This window comes from Marmota flaviventris, chromosome 5 (assembly GCF_047511675.1).
Source record: "Marmota flaviventris isolate mMarFla1 chromosome 5, mMarFla1.hap1, whole genome shotgun sequence".
In the NCBI taxonomy this organism is placed as follows: domain Eukaryota; kingdom Metazoa; phylum Chordata; class Mammalia; order Rodentia; family Sciuridae; genus Marmota; species Marmota flaviventris.
In genome coordinates this window covers 41,995,746-42,017,199 of record NC_092502.1, presented here as the reverse complement: position 1 = coordinate 42,017,199, position 21,454 = coordinate 41,995,746, and the positions used below count along the sequence as shown (strand labels likewise).

The 21,454-nt window shown below is 37.7% G+C and overlaps 1 non-coding gene across 1 annotated transcript; it reads left to right on the top strand.

The window, feature by feature from the left end:
- Window positions 1-6,451: 6,451 nt before the first annotated feature.
- On the top strand, window positions 6,452-6,615 carry LOC114097275 (U1 spliceosomal RNA). The gene has a single exon (XR_003583566.2). It is a non-coding gene; the product is annotated as a U1 spliceosomal RNA (small nuclear RNA).
- Window positions 6,616-21,454: the final 14,839 nt, after the last annotated feature.

The window sequence follows — 21,454 nt, the reverse complement described above, 5'->3', positions numbered from 1 at the left end:
AACACAGTAGAATGAATCAGACATAATTTTCTTATGTTCATATATGAATATACGACCAGTCAAACTCCACATCACATACAACCATAAGAGTCGGATCCTAATTATAATAAGTTATACTCCATGTATGTGTAATATGTCAACACATTCTCTGTTGTTATGTATACCTAAAAACAACAACAACAAATAATAATAATGATAATAATTTACAAAATAAACAATGACCCACTAAATTCTCTCCAAGTTGCTCAATTCAAGTGCATCATAAATTTTTTGTTGTTACTGTATATAGTATGTTCCTTGTATAATTAATAATAAACAAAAGTTAGACAGTTTTTTAAAATGGTGGAATTATGACAGAAATGTCAAAATTGCTTAACTTCTTTGGAAACAAGATTACTTGTGCATCAGTCCATCCTTGTCCATTGGGGACATATTCTAGAACCCCCAGTGGATGCCTGAAACTACATATATACTGCATTTTTTCCTATATGTCCTGCAGCTCTGCCTCATAGTGCCAAAGTCAATCTGTCCTTCTCTATTTCATGCCCTGGTGCCTCCTTTGCACCTCTGTTCTTAAGTCTGGGTGCCATGACTAAGTAAAATAAAGACTACTTGGACACAAGCACTGCAGTACCCTGTCAGTGATCTGACGTCTGAGACGGCTACCAAGTGACTTACAGGTGGGTTGTGTAGACAGTAAGGATACACTGGGCAAAGGGATGACTCATATCCCAGGAGGGACAGAGCGGGATGGGATAAGATTTTATAATGCTACTTCAGACAGTGTGCAGTTGAAAACTCATAAATTGCTCACTTCTGGATTTTTCCACTGGATATTTCCCCATTGCAGTTGGCTGTAGGTAACTGAAACCAGAGAAAGTGAAAACCGAACAAGCAGGGCTGAGGGGGACTGCCATCCTTTCTGTGCCATCACCCTTCTTGGTAGTTTCTAATTTTCTTTGTCATAAGGTTACCCTTTCAGTTCATTTCAAGTAAAGGTCTAAAGCGAACAAAATGAGCAAACAAAAAATATTACTCTAAAATTAAATTTGCTACAAATTGCTGAACTTTGCTTTATGAAATGATGGCAAACAGGAGCTAGTCCTTTCTTACCTGGGAGAGTATGTCTCCTCTGTGATACAGAACAGAAGTCACAACTAGTTGTTATGGAATGACCTCAGTGGGCTGAGAGCTGTGTGCCCACAGCACGTGACCTTTCTTCTGCCCACTGGTAACAGTGCACTGCCCTGTCTCACCCAGGAAGCTCCCTCCTCCTGAGCCAGTCTCACCACAACTCTCCACCAGGACAGGCTGAGGAGTCCCACTCCCCAGGGTTCAGAGACTGTTTCTCATTACCAAGGAATTCCAGCATGTGATATGCTGATCTAAAACATCCCTGCCAACTCCTTTTGCTAAGAGACTTCTGAGGACACTGGCTGGTAAGTCAGGACCAAAAAAATCCATCTTGATTGGCTTATCTGGGTCGAGGGTACTAATCCCACAGGGACAGGGACTGCTTGATTTCTTTGTTCACTTGTATCACTGAGTTATGTGCTCCAAAAGCCAATCAGGTCACACATAGTGACTGCCACAGGAGACAGAGGTGAAGCCAGGGATAAGACGTGCTCCCTTCCTTTTAAGCCTGTGCCAATCCTGAGTTAGAGTATTGGTAGTACACAAGGCTGGCAGAGATGGGAGAGAAGTCTACCATACTAAGGAGAGATAAATACTTGAATTCACTAATCCCTCTCCAAAGAAATGTTCTCTGAGAGTGATGGTTCTCAACCAGAGGCAGCTGTGCCCATCAGGGGGCATATGACAATGTCTGAGACATTTTTTTGAAATCTTAACTCGAAGAAGGGTGCAGCTGGTAGGTAGTGGTTAGAGGCCAAGGATGCTGCTAATTATCATGCAGTGAGGAAGACAGCCTCCTTCTACCAATAATCATCCAGCCCCAAATGTCAATAATGCTGAAGTTGAGAAACCCTGCCTTAGACACTGGACAGTCACCACTGCTTAGTCTCCTTGGAGCATTAGAGTTCTTAGAAGGCATCATATCTGCCCAAGGCAAGGCTTAGTCACATACTCACACACCCAGGCTGGCTGGGCATCAGTACAGTTCCAAGCTGTGTCAGTTGACAAAAGGTGGTCTTTCTACCTCACTCAGCAAAGACAACCCCATGAAAACAATGATCAGAATAGAGTTTTTATTAGTAGAAGATCTGGGAGGCCCAGAGACTATGAGTTGTATTAGAATAATTCTGTTATCTTAATTGAGACTGCTTCCCAATTAAACAGAGTCTTCAGATTTTGAGGGCTTTGAGTCTCATCAAAGCTCATCTTCAGATGACATCTTTTGGTCCACCTAAATGAAGTCTGGACTGGGTTGAGGATGCTTTCCTGAGAAGGAGCGTCAGAAAGCAGGGCCTGGGATCAAGTCCAGGCTCTCCCACCCACTGGCTATGGAGCTGTGAGCTATGGTTTTCTTCCTCATAAAATAGAAAAAAAGGCTTTGAACAGGGTACTGAAGGACACAGAGCAGTGTGCTTCAGGTCATGTTAGTAGTGTTATAGGTGAGAATGGTATTGTTAATCAGCTATTTGATTCTTGCAGATCTGTCCATCTCAGTCTATTTCTTAAAATTCTGGAAGAGTGCTTGACCGAAAAAAGGATGTTTTTGGCCAAATCAGTGCAGTGGAATTCTATCAATGTCTTTCTTTCAGATACTAAGAATGAAGTAGTTTCCTGCCTGATAAGGCTGTGCTTTGGCATGGACTCACCCCTGTGGCTGATCATCACAGACAATTAGAGGTGGACACTGTAAGACACAACCCCTTGTCCTTCTGACTCCAAATCCAGATTTGTTCCACTCAACCATGCTGCCTACTATGTGTCATACATTTGACTTGGTTTATGTCCCACATTTTACTTTTTTTTTTCTAATTGTTTGGGCTTTAGAATAAAACAGACATGGGCATGGTTTGACTTTCTAGCTCTGTTGCCTACCATTCATTTTCAAATAATGCATGAAACTCATTGAACTTAGTGTTTAGCACATGGAAAGTACTCATGAACTAATGTAAAACACTAATTAGCCCTGCTTTTATTCATTCAACAAAGGCCTACCCACTGGGTGTAATCCTGTGGACTCCATAAACACAGCATATTTGTCTTCTTACCCAAATAATCCACAATCCCAGCATAGGATTGGTGGTCAGTATTTATTGAAAATTCCACAACTCCACACTGTTTTTCTGTTATGCTCCAACAACCCCATGGGAACAAATATGGACCAAGAAACATCAGGAACTTAAGTAGGAGAGGACTTCACTCCTCTCCACTTTGGTCTTTGTTCTTATTTTGATAAAGACATGGTGTCTTAGTCCACTTGTGCTGCTATCAGAGAATACCTGATGCTGGGAACTTTATTAAGAAAAGAGTCTTATTTAGCTTACAGTGTTGGAGTCTGAAAGTCAAAGACTAGGAAACCCCTTCAGTTCTTCTTCTGGTAAAGGCCTTCGGTCTACATCACAACATGGCAGATAGTATTACTGTGGGAGCACATGAGAGGGTGAGAGAAGTCACATGGTGAGACAGGAAGCAAGAGAATGAAAAAGACTGGGTTCACTCTTTTGAGAAAACCCACTCTTGTGTGAACTAACACACTCCTTCAAGAACTGATCTACTCTCTTAAGACGGCATTAATCCCTTTTGAAGGGGGTACCCATGACCCAGTCACCTTCTACTAGACCTTAACTCTTAAAGGTCCCTCCACCTCAACTCAGCTACCGGGACCAATTCCAGTATATGACCCCTTGGGAGACAAGCCACACCCACATCCAAACCTTACCAAGGGGCTTTTGCATCTTTGACGCTGTGTTGCCAGTACCTTCAGGACTGGTTTAAGAGAAGAGGAACTTCTGAAATAGTAAGATCGGAAAGAAGAAAAGAAAAAGTGAATCAGACAGAGAAATGGAAGGGGGTCCTCCAAGCAAGAGGGAACAGAGTTGTTGATAATTTCTGATCTATCTTTGCCTCTGTTCTTTGGTTCTGCTTATGTAGCTCTTGGCTTTATCATGTGCCTCAGACTCTTCACCTGTAAAATGGGGTGTGAGATTTCTACTTATATCATTCCAACTGCAGATGCTCCTCAATTTATAGTGGGGATAAGTCCTGATAAGCCCATTGAAAGAAGAAAATACTGCAGTTCAAAAATGCATTTGAAACACCTAACCTGCAGAACATCATAGCTTAGCAACATGCACACTACAGAGCTTTGATTCTCCACCTCCATGGTCGTGGGCTGATTGCCCAGTGTCATGAGAGACTATGGTATGGCTTATCATTGGCTCTGGTAACTACCAAAATTCAAAATCAAACTATGGTTTCTACTTAATATGTATTGCTTTTGGATAATTAGGAAGTTGAAAAAATGTTATATTGAATCACTGTAAATTGGGGACTGTGTGTTTTTTATTCAAATTCTATCAAGCTTGAAAATTTAACAGGCAGAGGACTCAGAAGTGCTTGGCAAAGGAATGGTGACAGCACAGTGACTTACGCGGCAATCCTTTAACCATCACCTACTACATGCTGGGCACTATGCCAAGCATCTGGAAGCTAGTCAACTGTTGCCCTTGTCCTCAAAGGACTCACTGAGCAGTTTTTAGGTTCAAATAAAGACACTGATGGCAGGCTGAGTGTGACTTCAGCATGCTCCCCACAGACTGCCCTGGGGAGAGATCGTGAAAGTCACATAGGAGTCACAGCTGGAAATTCTGAGAACTAACTCCCCCAATCGAGAAATTTGGGATGTACTGTGAGGAACTGAACTTTCTTTGCACTTTCCTAAAATGAATGTCAATTCTAGAGGGAAAGTAAGTATACAATGCGTGGAAATTAGAAGCATTAAAAGCTGCTCAGCTTGACTTCTTTGTGTCTTTCCACTCCAGTCACTGCGAGAGTGCCCTGGAAGCATCAGCTGTGCCCTTTGCAGAGAGGGCAGGGAGGTGGGCAGGGAAGCCAGGCAGGGTCGGTGTAGCACGCCTACAGGGCTATGAAAATCAAGTCTGTCACCCCACCTACAGAAAATCACTGTCTAAATGTTGGGAAAGGCCAGTCTAACAACATTATTGAAAAGAGGAGAACAAGGGTCCATCAAAAAAGAAAAATTAGTTTGGCATAGAGAGATGAGGATTCTGATCTGACCTTACTAATTACTAAAAATGTGCTTGAACAAGTCATGTAACCATTGACAACTGTTGTGCCTAGGAATAGGGTTTTACTAAGTACCCTGTAAGGTTGTAAAAAGAATATCCCTGTGCTGGGTCAAGGTACATACTCAACAGAAATATTTTTTTTTTCATTTTCTCTTTATTTCTATTAACAAATAAAAATTGTATGTATTTATCACAAACAACACTTTCAAATGTGTCTATTGTGGAACGACTAAATGAAGTTAACTAACATGCATATTTCACGTTCTGATTACTTTTTATAATGAGAACACTTAAAATCTACTTTCACAGCAATTTTTAGGAACACATTAACGGACTGTAGTGACCATGTTGTACAATAGATCTCTTGTACTTATTGTTCCTAAGTGAAATTTTGTGTCCTTTGACCATAATCTCCCTGACTCCAAGGAAGTTATTCTTTAAAAGAGATTCAGCTTTATCATCTCCAGATCTCTACATGTAAAAATCAAAGTTGATGGCTAGATGGCAACAGTATTTAGCTTCACTGAATGAGTAGATGAGCATTTATAGGAAGACAGTGTTCCTGCTCTCCCCAGCAGGATACAGGGCTATGTACGAAATTACTTTGAAACAGTCTTATCGCCCAAAGTTCAAATCCTGCCAGTACTGGCATAATCCTACTTATCCTACTACTCTGTCTGGTTATGCCTCTAAAGAGAAAAAATAGAAACTGCACCTGAGTTGCAAACACCATATTTTGCACATTAGTAACTTCCCAGATTCAGAATTCATGTGGTTAATGATAGTTTGTGCTTAGTCTGATACGACCCAGAAGAGAGTGATTAGATTCACCATTGGATCACCTTCTGGATACCCAGATACTTCCACCTAGTGCTGCTTTCCATGGGAAAATGTTACAGAAAAAAAAAAAATTAAAGGCTATCTCTGCAAAAATGTATGACAGAGCAAGTCAGCTCCCAGACTCAAAAGGCCTTTTGGATCACAGAATTAGGGGAGCTAGACAGACAGAATAAAATAATTCATTCCCCTGCCAGAAACCTAAACATGAAACAATAGGAGGTACCCTTCAGTACCGTACATATCCATACTTCCTTAACCCCCAGAATCAGGCCAATTATAAGAACCCACAGGTCCCCTGCTCTTAAAAAATACCAGAAGAGGAGTCAACAAATACGCTTACATAGTGTTGTTGCTATAGAAAACAAAGTTAGGATAATAAAAATGGGGGAATGATAATTACCTGGCAGGGGAGATACCATGATCGCAAAGGTGGTTTTCCCAGGGCGAGGCTTATCCATTGCCCTCCAGATGTGCTGACCCCTGGGATTTCCCCAAATGCAGGAAATTCAACTGCATAATTTGTGGTAGTGGGCGACAGTGTTCGTGCTCTCCCCAGAAAAAAAAAATGGGGAAATGAGATTAATCAAATTATGTTATGCACATGTAACAAATATGGCACAATGAGTCTCGCTATTATGCATAATTATAATACACTGACAAAAACTACATTAAAAAAGGAAAAATTAAAATCACTTCAGCTTTTAATACTCAAAAAGGTTTTGTTGAATATAATTCAACAGTTTATTTAACACAATTAGAAACCTAAAAGAAATATCTGATAATTTTCTATTTTTGACCTAATTTCCGCATCCTAGGATATGAAAATGTCTAGACTTTTAATGCATGTTAGCACTTTGTCCTTTAGAAATTGACCACATTGGTTTATGCCCAATTATTCAAACATTCAATCTTTAAACAAAAGCTTGCTGTAATATTACACACACACACATACACACACACGCACACACACAAAATCAAATGAATACAAAGTAAGTGTACATCTTACCCACAAGTGAACAGAACTACATAATCATCACAGAAATCAGGAGAGAGCACATCGCCAGTACCTTTGAAGCCCCTGCATGTCTCTCTTGGCCACTATCCTCTATGTCTTCCAAAGTATAACCACTGGGATCACTTAGTATGCATTTTTTTGGAAGGGGAGGGTTCTGGCTTCTTTTGCTCATTACTTGGTTTGTGAGACTCAGCCATATGTTGAACAGAATTGTCCATATACGTTTTTATAGCAATCTAGACTCCATTGTGTGAAGACATAATGCTGTATATTAATTATCCAAGTTTATAGGCGTTTGGTTGTTTATGCTTTTTGGATCTTATGAATGAAGTTGTGTACATATAGTTGTATGGTTTTTGGTGCAAATATTACATATTTTTTGCTGTATATACATCTAAAAGTATACAGATATTGCTGTTTGCTGAAGAGTTTTCCTAAGTGGTTTGCTAATTTATACCTCCCTCATAAACATATAAAAAATCAGTGTTCCCCAGCCTTGCTAAGACTCGATAAGATAGCCATTTTTATTTCAAGGATTCTGGTAGGGTATAATGGAATCACATTATGATATTAATTTGCATTTTTTTGATAAATAGTGAGGTTAATCATCTTTATATATATGTATTGGCCATTTGGATCTCTTTGATGTGGTGCCTGTTATAACTTTTATCCACTTATTTTGAGTTCTCATTTTTCTAATGGATTTCTTTACATATTGATAAAAGTATTTTGTGAGCAATGTAAATTGCAGACATGTTTTCACACACTGTGGCTTGTCCTTTTACTCTATTAATTATGCACCTCTAAAATCTGAAATTCATAATTTAAATGTCGAGCAATTAATCAAAAACTTCTTTTATGGGTACTGTTTTTATGTCCTGTTTAAGAAATCTTTACCTGCTCCAATGTCATGAAAATATTCTGCTATGTTATTTTTTGGAATACCTAATGCTTACCCTTTCACAGTGAGATATAAAATATACTTAGAATTCACTTTTGTAGTGTAAGGTAAGGACAAAATATTTCTTTTTACATATAGATAACCTATGAATCTAGAAATATTTAATAAAGACTCTTTATTGTTATGTTAAAAAATCAAGTGTTCCTTAATAAAGTTTATACCATTTTCTACTCTTCATTCTTGTGTCAATACAATGCTGTTTTAATTACTGCCATTAACCCTTGATATCCAGTTTTGCAATTCATACAAATTTGTTTCATCTTTAAGATTGTTTTGGCAATACTTGGCCTCTCTGCATTTTATATAAATTTTGGACTCAGGTGTTCAACTTCCATGGAAAGTGGTGTAGAATTAAAATAATTTCAAGAATGTATTGAATATATGAATCAATTTGGAAAAAAAACTTATTTATAACACTGAGTCATCTAATCTATGAACATGGTATACACACATTTGTTTTTTTCTTTGAATAATGTTATTTTGCTAAGTAGAGTACTTGTTCATCTGTCATTAAAATTTTACCTATATATTTATAAATTTTATGCTATTGTAAAAATGTGTTCATTAAATTTGATTTCCTATTTATCTATTGGACATATGTAGAAATGCTAGTGATTTTTGAATATTGATTTTATATCCAATAATCATAATATAACTTAACTCTTAAGAATTAACAATCATGCTGTCTATATATCATATTTTTATTTCTTCCTCTCTGATCCTTGTGCCTTCATTTGTTTTTCTTTCTGTATTGTATAGTCTAGGATTTCCAATAAATTTTAAACGGAAGTGGTATTAATGAAAATTACTGCCTTGTTCTTGATTTCAAAGGAAGACTTTCAATATTTCACCACTAATTATAAGTGTGTGCTGCCTATCATTTACATATTACAAATAATTAGGCATTATTTGTTAGAAGCTTTTATTTATTAGAATAAAGAAGTTTTTATCACTAGTTTGCTAAGCGGTTTTAAAATCACAAATGAATGATGATTTTTTTAAAAAAATGACTTTTAGGTATCTTTTAAAAGATCTATGTAATTTTATTTCCTTTTTTGTTAATATGAATATGACAAAACACAGTGATTAATTTTCAGGAGTTAAATAACCCTTAGTTCTTGTAATTAACCCTATTTATTTGAATAATGTGTGTAAATACATATGTATATATACATACACACAAATATATGTACACACATACGTACTTATTGTCCATACAAACACATGTAAACAGCTTGAACAAATGTAAACAAACAGAAATCAGTGATATATATGTACATATGTAATATAATAACATAACAATATATTATATGTAATACATTAATATTATATAAATATGCAATGTATAATGTCATATATAATATACATATAAGACTGTATTTATATTTATCTTGTTGGATTCTCCTGGGTAACATTTACTTAGGCTCTTTTCATCTTTATCCTTAAGATATATTGATCTGTAATTTATCTTACTTTGCAATGTCCTTGTGACTTGAGCTACAGTTTCATAAAAAGACTTAGGATCTCTTATTCTATTATCTGGAAGGTTTTGTGTATGGTTGATATTTTTGCATTCTGAAACTTCTGAAGAATTTCCTCATGAAGAGTGTGTCTTGAGATTTCTTTTGGAAAGACATTTAAATATTAATATTTGAAACAATTAAAGAAAAGTTGAACTTTTCTAACTTTTAATTGTGCCAATTAGGGTAAGATAAATTATTCATTTCATGTAAATTTTAACCTGATTGATATGATATGTTTTCATTATTTCTATAACCTGTTTGGATCTCTTCTGATTTCTGACAATATTGTGTCTTCTGGTTTATTTTCTCTGGTTCACTCTTGCTGGTAGTGTATCCATTTAATTAATATTTTGGGAAAAGACCCCAGTTTTTTGTTTTTTTTTTTTTTTTTTTTTTTTGCCAATTCTTTCCATTTTGTGTTTCCTACTTCACTCATTTCTTATTTTACTTTCATTGTTCCCTTGTCTGTACTTTCTTTAGGCTTAATTTACTCTTCTTTCCTAATAGCTTGAGATAACTAAGTTATCAGTTTTTAGATGTTTATTTCCAAAATATGCCTTCAAGATTATTCATACTTCTCTAAGCACAGCTTTAGTTACACTTCACAAGTTTTAATATGTCATATTTTTACCATCTGTTTAAAGTGTTTCTATTTTTCTTTACAATTTTCTCTTTGTCTAATGATTTATTTGGAAAGGATATTGCCAAATTTTGCAAATATGTGGAAAATTTTAAATTTATCTTTTGTTACTTCTTTCTAATTTAATATAACTGTTATGTATAAGTATACTCAATATACTAAAATAAAATATTTATTATACATGCACATATACATATCTATTTGCATACATTTAAATCCCATAAGACAATGTTATTTAATGCAATCTCTTTTATGATTTACCATGCTTTCTGTCCCTTATTTTTCAGTCATTATTACTCTCCCAAAGTTAACCATCATTCTACTCATTTTATGTCTTGATTTGCTAAACATTATAGCGACTAAAAATACTGTTACAAGTAATTATAAATCATTTGTCCTCGCTCCAATATACCATTCCATAGCATGAATATAATACAATTTAATTTTTATTAATTTTCATAAGATTTATTTTGACAGGCTGAGGAATTGTTTTGTGTTTATCTTATCTAGTGCTGTGGAGCTTCTGAAATAGATGGCTTAATTCTTTAATAGCCTTGGAATATTTTCAGCCATTGATTCTTCAAATGCTGTTTCTTTTCTGTGTTTTTATTAGTGCATTATAATTATAAATAATAGTGGGGCTCATAGGGACACATTCATACTTGTACTTAACATAGTTTGTTCCATTTCATTCCCCAGTATTTTCCCTTTCTTCCTCCCATCCCCAAATCTCATTGCTCTACTCTGCTGTTCTTCATTCTATTTATATTTTTAAGTTGGTGCATTATAAGTATACAAAAAATATATTTATGCATGCACATAACATATTTGGTCAATTTTATTCCCCAGTACCTCCTCTTTCCCTCCCATCCTACCTCTTTCTAGATACCCTTCCTGTAGTCTACTGTTTTCCCTTCTATATTATTGAGATCCTTTTTTAAAAAATTAATTTTTTTCTCTCTAGCTTCTGCATATGAGAGAAAACATATGATTCTTAGCTTTCTGAGTCTGGCTTACTTCACTTAGAATGATTTTCTGCAGTCCCATTGATTTGTCAGCAAATGTTATAATTTCACTCTTCCTTATGACTGAGTAGAACTCCATTGTGTTTGTGTGTAGTGGGGTGTGTGTGTATATACATATATCACATTTTGTTTATGCATTCCTTTATGCATTTCTTTATGCCAGGCACCTGGGCTGATTCCATAACTTGGTTATTGTGAATTGCACTGCTATAAACATTGGAATAAATATATCTTTCTAGTATGCTGATTTTAGTTCTTTTGGATAAATACCAGAATAGAACTCAAAAAAAAAAAAAAAAAAAAAAAAGGTAACACCAAGAAAATGTATAACCCAACCATCCAGCCAATGCCAATAAATAGGTTTACTTAACTAAACAACATTTCTCAAAAGAAGAAATGCAAATGTCCAACACATATATGAAAAGGTCTTCAAATACTGTTTCCAATCCATTCTTTCTCATCTGAATTTCTGGGCTCAAATAGTGTTTACTTTTCTTTTGTGTATTTTACATTATTTCGTTTCTGTGCTTCAATCTGAATGTATTCTTCTGATCCATATCTCAATTTATCAACTCTCTTTTCAACTATTTCAAATCTTTATTTTGTTGTTTTTCAGTTCTAAAATTTCCATCGTATTTATTTTCTGATTTATAGTTCCTTATTTTTTAAGTTTCCATTTGGTCTTTTCTCAGAACACATTAATTACAGCCCATGTGATGACTCATCAATATTCAGAAATTCTAAGGTGCTTTTGGTCTTGTGTTCTGTATTCTGGCTGGTTTTGATTGAGTATGGTGCTTACAAATTACACAACAGCAGAGACCAGTTGAACCATGGGCAATGTTATCTTCCTCCAGAGAGGTCCTCCTGTTACTTCTGGCAGATAGCTGGCCTACAGTCAAATCTTGACAGTGCAGTTGAGCTTCATTCTACCCTAATCCAGTGTGGATCTTTGTGGGGAAGAGATTGCAACCGAAACTCTGGGATTTTCTAGGTCTCCTCCTTCTTAGCAGGCCCCCAAAATCTGAATTTCCCCTCATTCCCCTCCTGTCCTCTCCCATGTCCAAGAATGGCACCGGAACAGTAGAGAAGCCTACCTCCAAGTGGTTGGAAGTTTCAATACTGTGTTTAAAAGTGACCAGACAGAGCCCCAAGTCAGGTGACCCATCCTAGATTTAACCAATGTGAGGACAAAAATAAAAACACAACAAAATACAAGTCCATGAAGCAGCTTTAAAAGGGCAGTGGTTGGAATAGAGTTGCTTTATGACTATACCTTGTTAAATTCTGCTCTCTCAATAAACTGCATAATGAGAGCAATGAGAACAATAAAAATAACCACATCTAATTAACAATTAATAATTAACTAAACTTAATTAATTGTGGAATAAATACTTGAACAAATTATTCTGCCAATCATTTATTGATTGATTGATTTAACAAATATTGGTTTAGCATGTAACATACACCAATTTCTGTTCAAAGTACTTGGAATTCAGTTGGGACTGAGAAGGAACATGCTTTCCTTGCTCCTAGGGAATATAAAGGGGTTAGAATAAAAGTTTGAGTTAAGAATTCTGGCTCTGGAGTCAGAGAGAGACAACTTTCTGTATCCAGGAACCTCAGAAAAAAAATGCTCTAACTTAAGGAACAAAGCATATAATTAATTTTATCCAATATTACACAAGAAAATGAGCATATGCTGCATGTGAATAGATGAATGGCTGAAAGAGGTGATCAGTCCCTGCTGTCTCTAATTTTGGCAGACGGAGCAACTCCTTTCCTCTCTGGTTTTCAATTTCCCTTCAGGTCAAAAGTTGATGATGGTTGTTAGATTTTTCTCTCAGGTGTTTTTTACCCCTCATATTTTATGATCTGTGACTCTGTTAAGTCAGTGGTAAGAAGGCATTTCCAGATTCAGCACACCTCAGTACTCTGAGACACTAGAGGGCAGGAAAACCACACACATAAAAACACACACATGTTGGGGGTCATCAGAGTGAGAAGCGCTTGCTAAATTGCACTTTCTTCCTGTCAGGGTGGATCCTGCTCTGACTCACAGGCATGGATTTTCCTCATGGCTTACATCTCTGACCAAGGTCAACTTTACAACCACTTTCCTTCTCTTAGTCCTCAAGGTAGTAATTGTTTTTATAATTGAAAGTTAGAACTCCTGATGTAGAAATTGAGCCTAACATTTAAAATTGGGACTATCCTGAAAAATCCTTGACATGAGATTATTATAGCTAGGAGCCTTTTGTGTCTGATCAAAGCAGCTTCTGATTCCATTCATGTACTGAAGTCAGAGTGGAAATTATCAAACTTTCATATTGTGTACCAGATACTAGTTTGTGTCGAGGTGGTGGGGAGAGGGCAGAGAATAGAGCATTCTTTGCTGATGTCAGGATGACCTGAAATCCATTGTGCTGACAGCCAGCACCCTGGTGGCCACACAGCTGAGGCTGAGGACCTCAGAGTGTGTGTGAAGCAAAAGATCAGAAACCAGAGGCATGAGGGTTCTGGAAGCTTCCAGCAAATGAAAACAAAAAGGGAGGGGGGTGCAGGGGCAGATTTCAAATACAGCAGGAATGATTGCGATTTAAAACCAAAGAAACAGATCACTGGTTCTATGCGTTGCCACAGGTGAAGGCTTATACAATTGATCAGCAGGAGACAGTATGGAGAGGGCCCTTAGACTGTCCAAGCCCATTCTACTTAGTTTGTATATGGATAGAAAAAAACACCCAGAGAGTGTGGTCTTGCAAAAGTGCCTCAGCAAACTCTATCGCAATAGGCTGTTCCTATTACAGGTCTTGGCCTAAGAGGAAACGTCCTTAGACTGAAACTCCAGGTTTAAAGAATACGTAATTCAGGACCACAGGCTGGTATCTACATTTTGTTGGCAGAGCTCCCAGAATGTGTTCAAATGGTCCACTCAAATCCAGGATGGTGCAGGTTCTGGCTGGCTATAATTCTAAGACTAGGAAATTCATCACACTCCTAGATCATACCTTCAGACAAGTGTCCTTGCTTAGTAGGGCAGCTCCTTTTCTTGCACCCCCCCAGAATATCTGATGGTCTTGGGAGGGGCTGCTAGGCTTCTGTGCAACTATCTCTTTCAGTGTTTTTGGATTGCTATCTTATCTGATATGATATTTCCTTTTTTTTTTTTTTTTTTTTTTTTGTTTTACCCAAGAGACTCTGCATTTGGCTTCTTCTTTTAGGAAAGATAAATTTTTCAATTAGTTGAGATCACTCAAGGAAATAGAAAGGAACTAATAAATATATTCATTATGAATCACATAGTAAGGAAGCTACTTTGAGCATATGGCTTTATAATTCAATGCTCCAAAAATCCTTAACCAGGGAGAGATTATCATTCCAATTTTATAGATGCAGAAACTGAGCCTCAGAAATAAGAAGAAATTAATCAAGTTTCAAAGAAATTTCAAGCTGCAAAGCCAAAATTCAAAACCAGATATGTTTGATTCTAAAATCTATTTTTCTCCAAGTAGGATGAAGACCTTTATTACGGAAATTATATATCAAATTCTGGGCACCCGAAAGAGGACAAAGAGAACTGGATAGAGAGACACTCTCCAGGTTGGTTAAAGCTGAATTCACCCAGGCCCTGAGATATAAATTTAGGTGGTCGGGATTGTGCTTGTAAAATGGCAGCTGATTTAATAATGTTGGATGTTAATGTTGCCTGATACCTTGTGCTTTATGGAGAACTTTATGTGCATTATCTCATTTATTTTCTCATGGCTATCCAACGAGAAGGGTGGAAATGGTGTTGCTAATGCTAGCACATGTTTAAATAAATTTTTTTATAATTTGTTATAGCTTATTAATTTTTCAGATGGAAAGAAACACCAAGCCTGTTAATAGAATCTTCCAATATTCAAAATGGAAAAACTGGGGCTGATAAGAATGGATTTCATCACTCTAGTGGGAGAAGGTATTTGACAAACAAAAGGATCTTTGAATGTCAGCCTTAGAGAAGAAAAAGGATGGCAGGCAAAGTCCAGGGGACTCTCGAGAAGATCCTCTATTTTACCAGGTATATCAGTGAAACCATGGGCAACATCAGAGAATGAAAGCTCTTGTGTGGGCCATTCTCATTCATTTACCCAAATAAATAGTGAGACCAAATCTGCGGGTTGCCCATTTCAACTACAGATAGGCATGAAGCACCTACTAATTGTCTGGCATTGTAGTAAGCTCATAAATAAAATCATAAGCAAACAAAGAGAGACTCTCTCTCTGCTTGTGGATTAGTACAATTTTTTTGGTCAATCTTGGTATGTACTGATCTCTAATTGTGGTTGTAACTTTTATTTTTTCAAGTTACTAAAGGAGTTAAGCACATTTAAATATGGGCAGCCATTAAAATGTCTTAAGTGGGAGGAAGAAATGAGCAAACTCACTCTCTGGCTCTGGTATAGAGCATGGACTGAGGGGAACCCAGTAGGGGGCTGGTTCAGTTAACCTTATCTAAAGGGGACACAGCATCTTACATTAGAGGCAGTGACATGGGTACTAGACTAGGGAATTTATTTAAAGCAATATTTCCAAATTCCTGAAGGTCTCCAGAATCTAAAGCAAGAAATTGAAATTTCTGGAATTTCCAAAATCACAAGTTTTTTCTTAAAACACTTTTTAATATTCTTCATATTCCTTAATCATTATTATGGATATCTGAAAGATGCATTTAATAAATAAGAATAAGCAAGAAGAAGAAGAAGAAGGAAATTTAAGTTTAGTGTCTTTACAAAGAACTGTAACCTATAGCAATATTCAAACACTGGAAAATGCCAGCAAACATTATTTGACAATATTCCAATAATGCAGTGTTCAGATCTTCTAGCAAGATTAATGACACTACACACAATCATGTCAAAATTGCCAATTTTGTTTGCAAAACTTGTTATTTCTGTGAACACTACTCAGGATTTATATAAAGCATGCTATGTGAATAAATTTACTAATATTCATTTTGTTTGCAAGAATGACTAACCATTAGTGGCAGAGACAGACACAAATGGCAACAGCTACAAGGGAAATAACTACTCAGATTCTGATTGTTTTCTGGCTGATGTTTGGTTTCTTTGAAATGCCCACCTGCTTTTGCTTTCAACTTGAAGTCAGTGATTTCCCCTGCACCGGTAATGTTTTTTTTTTTTTTATTCTTAAGTTTTTTAGGTGGACACAATATCTTTATTTTACATTTACGTGGTGCTGAGGATCGAACCCAGTGCCTCCTGCATGCTAGGCGAGCACTCTACCTCTGAGCCACAACCCCAGCCCCACTGGGAATGTTTTTATGGTATTTGTTAAGCTTTATATCTCAAAGAAGATTAATAATATTTCTATCCCACTTATATTCCCTAGAAGTACTAGAAAAGAATCCAAGCATGAAAACACATGTTTGTGAAAGATAGATCGGCATGTTGAGACAGTCTGGCTGACAGGTAGCTGATGGGTCTCTGACTGTTTTAACATGGGTTCTCTCCAAATCAATTGGTCTCTGAATACAATTTATCACTATGGGGAAACTGAGTCATATCAACAATAAAAACAATTAGATAGATAACCAACCCTGCTCTCCTATCCAAAATGAAGATTGAATTTCCAAACAAAGTTCTCTTGCTCCTCTTTGAACAAGTTGCATCCCTATTGAAAGAGTAAAGTGTAGACTAAAACACAATTCTTCCCAAGAGATCTGTTCTTGGGTTAGGGAAGATGGATTAACTAGACATCTGATCATAATTCCTGGAGGTTGACTCCCTTTTAGGCATGTTACCAAGTCATTTCTTGATTAAAATTATGAAAAAATTTTCCTGAATCACATTAGCCACTCATAAAGACTGGTGGTTGTCAACTTGTAAACAGTGCCTGATGTAGAAGGAAAGATCCAGACAGAAATGTTACTGCATAAATAAGATGAGATGATTGGAAAAAAAAAAACACTGAAAAATAATCTAATCATCTTACGTAGCAATAAACAAATCCCAAAGACACCAAATGACCTCAAGAGTTCTCTTTGCTTCTGAATTTAAACTGTTTTTTCCCAAAATCTGTCTGAGATTCAGAGCAGAGAGGAAAGTAGAGATTGAGTAATCCCCCTACTGGTTCATGGAAATCACCACTGGCACAGCTTTTAATAATGCTGTCTTCCTGGGTGTGTTTTGAGAATTGTGGCAGATGTACTTAACCTAGGGATATGTTGTTGTTAGTAGAACTGACACCTGTATCTGAGTGGAAAAACACTTCACTGTTTTCCATTCATTTATTAAGTAATTGTCATCCCTCCGGGAACTTGGCATGGTCCCTCTTGTATTGGTGCATCTGTCATAGATTTTCCCATAGGGGAATATTTTTTCAAAAGATTGTATAGGAATAAGAAATTTAGGAGGAAAATCAACCCTTCAGAGAGTCAGAGGAATGCAATGTTCTAGAAGAATCTTAAAGAATCACAGCTATTTAGAGATCTCTAAATAAATGTCCTTCCTTTGATTAGGAAAGGCACTTCTAAAAGAACTTACAAAAGAATAGGACAAGAGTATGATGAAGTGGGAAAAATTATCTAAGACTGTCTTATATAATTTTTCAAATCAGAACTCTTACATTATCACATGTACCAAAAATATTTAAAGTTATTTAAGAGGTAGATGTCAGATCTTCCAAAAGGAATTTCTTTCTTTCTTTCAGTCTTTCTTTCTTTCTTTCTTTCTTTGCAAGGGAGAAAACCACAGGACTGATTGGAAATGGAAGAAGAACCCTCCTTTGGTTTGCTGATAGTTTTTAGGATGGAAGTTTATTCTGCAGAGGGATTTGTGGCTAAAGAAATTGGATAGGATATTATTGTGTTCTTAGAAGATCATATGCTGGAAGAATCAGGAAGTATTTTTACAATTGTATTTTTTTTAAGTATAAATAATTATTGGACTCCATTCGTGCCCATTTTGAGGAAGATGGCCAGTGAGGAGGATTCAGTACCAGGTCCGACATGACCACATGGATGATGACAGTAAACAGATTACCAAAATCTGCCAATAAATCCAGGAAGTTCAGTTATCGAGGCTATCCGAGAACAGTGATTTTCAACTTTGGGCACCCCATTGAGTTGTTTGAAGAGTTTTTAAAGCTTTGGTGCCTGGTTCCTAGCAATTCTAATCTGATTGTTCTGGACTGTGACTTGACCTGAAGATTTTAAATGTTCCCTAGATCATTCTGATATTCAGCCACAGTCAAAAACCACTGGCCCTAAAGGCTGGTCAGGGTAATGAATTAGTAGTGTTTTGTCACTTCACAAGCTCTTGCAAGCCTAGGAAACTAGACTTTCCTCCAGGGCCCTGGTCCAGCCAGCCAGGGAAGACAGGCTGGGGAAGGTGAGTCTCCCCTAGAGCGCCCCCTCCTGGTGCAGGACTGGGGGCTCTGGCTTTTCCTGGTTCCCCTGGGCTCCCCGTCTCCTGGGCAATCCAGTGTTTATCATCACAGCAGTTGGTGGTGCAGCCTCATAGAGATACAAGTAGCTTTTTTTTCTCCCTTTTCATTATTTGTTGGCTTTGTTCTGTTTTGTGTTTTATATTTACCTTAATTTAAAATTTTAACTGAATCTCATATCATCATAAAATAAAATAAATGCAACCGTGACTTTCGCTTCTCAATCTACACAGCTGGTTTCAGGGCATGTTTTATTTACTAAAATGTTTCTTTGAAAACCACTTATATTTTCCTTTGGGATATTACCCTCTGACCCAGGAAAGGTCTGCAACTGCTGTGCTAGTATTGGACACTCATCCTTAAAGCATTCAGTCTTAGAATCATGGGTGGTTGCTGTAGGCAATGAAATTTCAAGCATAGGCTTTTAAACAGAGTTCCTACAAATTACTTGCTTTCTTGATTTTGTACTACCCTGTTCATGAAGATCTAAAGTATGGAGTTTTTAGGAAGCATATTTGCCAGGTGGACAGCTCCTGGTATTGACAACACATCTTCATTCGGACTGCCTGTCCAGAGTAGGAGCCCAGGGCCAGCCTGACCTGAAGCAGAGCAGAGGAGCAGCTACATAGGATGATGTGAGGACCATTCTTTTATTATGAATTTAAATCTCTTGCTACCACCTGCAAATCGACATTAGTGAGTTCTCAGTTGACAGGGGCATTGTGCTGGGACACAGGGCACAGGGTCTTCTGCAGTCCTCCATTCACCACCCTTGGTTGCTGTGTCCCACTCCTTCCTTTTCTGCATCAATTTTCAACATCTCCTCTGAGCTGTGTGTGGGTCAGGGACAAGTTGAGTCCTTGGAACTGCAGGCAGAACAAGTGTTTTCGTTTTGATCTTGAGATGGTAAAGCCAAACCTCCAGGGATGCGCACTTTGGTTTCATGTGGTTTGAACAAGGTAGAGAGTAGGATCAAGCTGCCTGGGTCATACTCACAGTGGAGGGTGTCTCCCTCTGCACAGCACTCACTGGCAGTCAGAGCCCCTCAAGCCCACCACATTGGCATTGTCCTTGGCAATGTGTTACCCCGTGGAGCCTGCTGTTTGGGATCTTTTCTGGCTCAGGAGTGCCTCTGCTCCAAGGAGCCAGACATGAGGGAGGGGAGCAGGCTGCCACAGCTAGAAGCTCACCAGCATCAAATGCAAGATTCTATAAATCCCTTTTTGGCATTGAACTTGGGTAGACTTTGAGAAAACCACCCCTTAGCCTTCCAACCTTTAGAATAGTTCTCAAAGTTTCTAGGTCATCTTGTAACTTGTTAAAAGTGCAAATGTTCATATACCCTAGACCTATTAAATTAGAAAGTCTAGGTGTAACTTTCAGGATGATTCTGAGAGTAGCTTTTTTTTCAGATGCTATGTTGAACAAAGAGAAGAGATTCAAACTGGCTTCTGAAGCCTTGAACAAATTACCTAAGCTTACAGAGCCTCCACATTTGCCTTTATAAAATGGGAACATGAAAATTCTCACCTCACTGGGTTGTTAGAATATTTATATGGAGTGAAGAATATCCAGTGCTAATCAGGTGAAATGACCTTGTGCTTTGATCCTGTACTTAACGTTGGCCCTGTGCTTCTGTTTCTGTTGCTTGTCATCCCTGATCTGCACTCAGGTAGTGGGAATCACTGCCACTGCTTCTCAGGATGCTTGTCTCACCTTCCCATGTCTTTCCTGTTGCTGGGTTCTGTTTCTGTCCACCTGGATAGAAGTAATCCCTCACAAATTTTCACCTCTATGGGAAAATAAATTCTCAGGGAAATGGTGGAGGAACACCTCACAAAACATGCCCCTATCACCCCTTCCAGGCTCCCCTCACCCATGCCCTGGGATTTATAGGCACTCATAGAATCACAGGGAGATTTGCTTCTAGCTTTGTCTTCTTCTAGAATCTAGGAATGGAGATGTTCAAGGCTAAAGGTGGCAAACTGACAGCATCAGTCACATCTGCTGCTGCTGACGATGGGGGCTATGCCTGGTGCTCCTTGTCCTTGGAGTTTCTGTGCCACTGACTTTCTCTGGCAAGGGCAGATACTTATGAATAAGGAGGACAGGCTCAGGTGAGATCCAGATTGGACTGGGAGACAGCAGAAATGCTTCTGTAGGAAAACTCCCAATTCCCAGACAGGAGAAGACACAGAATGAGAGAGTCCTGGGTTACCAGACACACCTGTGTTGATTTTAAATCTTAATCACTTATTAGATAATGAGTCATGGGGTATATTATATGAGATTTTATTTTTTCACCTATAAAATGGAATCAATACCTCTAGCTTCCCTGGGTTGACATGAGGATTGAAATAAATGAAAAGTACAAAAGTATCTTGAAGATTATAAACTCACCATAAGGTAGTTTGTGGTGGTCATAAAGGGCAGCACTTCCATCATAAAGTGTGGAAACAGATGTTCTGGAACTTCTGCCCTGGACACTTTCCAACTATGTGACCTTGTACTTAACCTCTTTGAGCCTGGCTTTCCTGCTTGTGAAAGGCAACAATTTTATGCTTCCCTCCCAAGACCCTTATGGGGCTTAAATAAGATAGCAGGCTATCAGAAGCCTGCAGGATCAGGTGCACTGGAGTCTTGGCAGGTGTCATAAGCTACTTCAGTGCTGATGGGCTGCATCTCCAGGTGCCCTGTGTGCTTGTCACTCCTGGAACCTGTCATGTCTACAGGACCCCATGTGTGGTCCATGATGTCAAGTTTGTCTTACTGAAGCACTGTT